This window comes from Lactuca serriola, chromosome 4 (genome assembly GCF_051521515.1).
Source record: "Lactuca serriola cultivar US96UC23 chromosome 4, Lser_US96UC23_V15, whole genome shotgun sequence".
Lineage (NCBI taxonomy): Eukaryota > Viridiplantae > Streptophyta > Magnoliopsida > Asterales > Asteraceae > Lactuca > Lactuca serriola.
The window spans coordinates 138,650,314-138,654,188 of NC_136411.1; positions in this window are offsets into that span (position 1 = coordinate 138,650,314).

Sequence of the window (3,875 nt, forward strand, 5' to 3'; positions counted from 1 at the left end):
ATAGCCTAGTTCTCACTTGTTTTTTGGCTAAGGCTCTATTCCTAGCGTAGATCTAAGAGTACACAACGCATAGGTCAATAGAAGGTTGACTGTTAACTTTTTAACCTATTGACATTTGGTAAATTGTCATGGGTTTAAGACTTAGAAGGGGCAAAATGGTCTTTTGCCTAAATAAGGATTACTCCTATTATTTTTGGACCTGTTAAGTTGGAAAATTTCCATAATTGTTAATCGGGGTTGTTTTAATTATGTCTAGAGTGATGAGCTTTTGATAGCTGCAACTCGAGTGTGTTTTAACCGACTATCGATTGAGGTGAGTCCTCTCACTATACTTAGGGTCGAATGCACCAATACCAGCCCACTAGATTGTGATATGTAGAATGTTAGCTGTCTTTGTGACTCTTGCATGTATGATTGGGTTGAAATATACCCTAATTCTAGGCCCATTATTGTATGTTGGGTTGAAATATACCCCATGGCTGGGCCCAAGATTGAATGTTGGGTTGAAAGAAACCCCGAGGTTGGGCCCATTATGGTATGATGGGTTGGAATATACCCAGGGCTAGGCCTAATGATATGAATGGTATGTGTTTTTTTGGAGAACTCACTGAGCTTTGTGCTTACAGTTTATGTTTGAAATGTTTTTAGGTACTTTTGGTTTCAAAAGGAAATGTCCGGCTTGATTGCACTGCATCCCCTGGAGATTTATTATGCATGTAAAGGCCTTGCATTTCTAAGGAATGGATTTTAGACTCCATTGGATATTTATGGTGTTGGATAAGATATTTATATCTTGGACTGTTCGTTGGAAAATGAGGGGTAAATGGGAAAGGTATTGATTTAGGCTTCTTGCATAAATTCAAGATTTTAGTTCAAGATGCTTTTAGTTATAAGTAACTGGATGGAGTTGAAACGAAGAAGTTATGGTTGTTTGAAGTTAGCCAAAGGGAGTCTATTAGTATGTAAGGCATACACAAGGGAGTACGCATGGCGTACATGCTGAGGGTAGGACATGTTTTTAGTGGAGTACGTAAAGGTTAATTTCGCTGTGTAAAAACCCTAATTGCAGAGTTTTGAGCAATATTTAAGGTATCTAACCCCTTGGGAGTCCTTCCTATCATTAACCTCCACCCTCTAGAACCTCTAACTCGAAACCCTACCATCCTCTCTCTTGTTTTTAGCCTTTTCACCATTTATGAGCTTATTTATCCATTAGAAGGTGGTATCTTTAAGAACAAGGTGGTGGAAAAGTTTATAGAAGACAAATTCAAGTATAGATCCAACAAGATTACATCATTTTTGGACCATTGTGAATAAAAAGCTTCAAACGTGCTCGTTATTTTCATACATCATGTTAATTTTCATATTTGTCACTTTTTGGTCACTTTATTGCATAAATTTTAGAGCTTGAAAGTTTGTGACCTTGTTATAGATAAAGTTGGAATCTTTATCCATCTAAACATCATAATGATTCAGATCTGAAGGTTGGAGACTTGGACTTAATGGGTTAAGATGAGAATGATGTGTTTTTGGTCCCTTTGAGGCTTAAAGACAAGATATTGGTTGTTTGGTCCATCCTAATGGATAATGTTGGAAACTTTATCCATTATGGAGCAATTAGGAACCTAATTTGAGTATTGGATGGTTAGACTTTGTGTATAAAGTGCTTAATTTGAAGATTGGAAAAAGAGGTAGTATGGGGGCGTAATTTGGGCTACGCACAACATAGCCTAGTTCTCACTTGTTTTTTGGCTAAGGCTCTATTCCTAGCGTAGATCTAAGAGTACACAACGCATAGGTCAATAGAAGGTTGACTGTTAACTTTTTAACCTATTGACATTTGGTAAATTGTCATGGGTTTAAGACTTAGAAGGGGCAAAATGGTCTTTTGCCTAAATAAGGATTACTCCTATTATTTTTGGACCTGTTAAGTTGGAAAATTTCCATAATTGTTAATCGGGGTTGTTTTAATTATGTCTAGAGTGATGAGCTTTTGATAGCTGCAACTCGAGTGTGTTTTAACCGACTATCGATTGAGGTGAGTCCTCTCACTATACTTAGGGTCGAATGCACCAATACCAGCCCACTAGATTGTGATATGTAGAATGTTAGCTGTCTTTGTGACTCTTGCATGTATGATTGGGTTGAAATATACCCTAATTCTAGGCCCATTATTGTATGTTGGGTTGAAAGATACCCCATGGCTGGGCCCAAGATTGAATGTTGGGTTGAAAGAAACCCCGAGGTTGGGCCCATTATGGTATGATGGGTTGGAATATACCCCAGGGCTAGGCCTAATGATATGAATGGTATGTGTTTTTTTTGGAGAACTCACTGAGCTTTGTGCTTACAGTTTATGTTTGAAATGTTTTTAGGTACTTTTGGTTTCAAAAGGAAATGTCCGGCTTGATTGCACTGCATCCCCTGGAGATTTATTATGCATGTAAAGGCCTTGCATTTCTAAGGAATGGATTTTAGACTCCATTGGATATTTATGGTGTTGGATAAGTGATTTATATCTTGGACTGTTCGTTGGAAAATGAGGGGTAAATGGGAAAGGTATTGATTTAGGCTTCTTGCATAAATTCAAGATTTTAGTTCAAGATGATTTTAGTTATAAGTAACTGGATGGAGTTGAAACGAAGAAGTTATGGTTGTTTGAAGTTAGCCAAAGGGAGTCTATTAGTATGTAAGGCATACACAAGGGAGTACGCATGGCGTACATGCTGAGGGTAGGACATGTTTTTAGTGGAGTACGTAAAGGTTAATTTCGCTGTGTAAAAACCCTAATTGCAGAGTTTTGAGCAATATTTAAGGTATCTAACCCCTTGGGAGTCCTTCCTATCATTAACCTCCACCCTCTAGAACCTCTAACTCGAAACCCTACCATCCTCTCTCTTGTTTTTAGCCTTTTCACCATTTATGAGCTTATTTATCCATTAGAAGGTGGTATCTTTAAGAACAAGGTGGTGGAAAAGTTTATAGAAGACAAATTCAAGTATAGATCCAACAAGATTACATCATTTTTGGACCATTGTGAATAAAAAGCTTCAAACGTGCTCGTTATTTTCATACATCATGTTAATTTTCATATTTGTCACTTTTTGGTCACTTTATTGCATAAATTTTAGAGCTTGAAAGTTTGTGACCTTGTTATAGATAAAGTTGGAATCTTAATCCATCTAAACATCATAATGATTCAGATCTGAAGGTTGGAGTGTGGACTTAATGGGTTAAGATGAGAATGATGTGTTTTTGGTCCCTTTGAGGCTTAAAGACAAGATATTGGTTGTTTGGTCCATCCTAATGGATAATGTTGGAAACTTTATCCATTATGGAGCAATTAGGAACCTAATTTGAGTATTGGATGGTTAGACTTTGTGTATAAAGTGCTTAATTTGAAGATTGGAAAAAGAGGTAGTATGGGGGCGTAATTTGGGCTACGCACAACATAGCCTAGTTCTCACTTGTTTTTTGGCTAAGGCTCTATTCCTAGCGTAGATCTAAGAGTACACAGCGCATAGGTCAATAGAAGGTTGACTGTTAACTTTTTAACCTATTGACATTTGGTAAATTGTCATGGGTTTAAGACTTAGAAGGGGCAAAATGGTCTTTTGCCTAAATAAGGATTACTCCTATTATTTTTGGACCTGTTAAGTTGGAAAATTTCCATAATTGTTAAACGGGGTTGTTTTAATTATGTCTAGAGTGATGAGCTTTTGATAGCTGCAACTCGAGTGTGTTTTAACCGACTATCGATTGAGGTGAGTCCTCTCACTATACTTAGGGTCGAATGCACCAATACCAGCCCACTAGATTGTGATATGTAGAATGTTAGCTGTCTTTGTGACTCTTGCATGTATGATTGGGTTGAA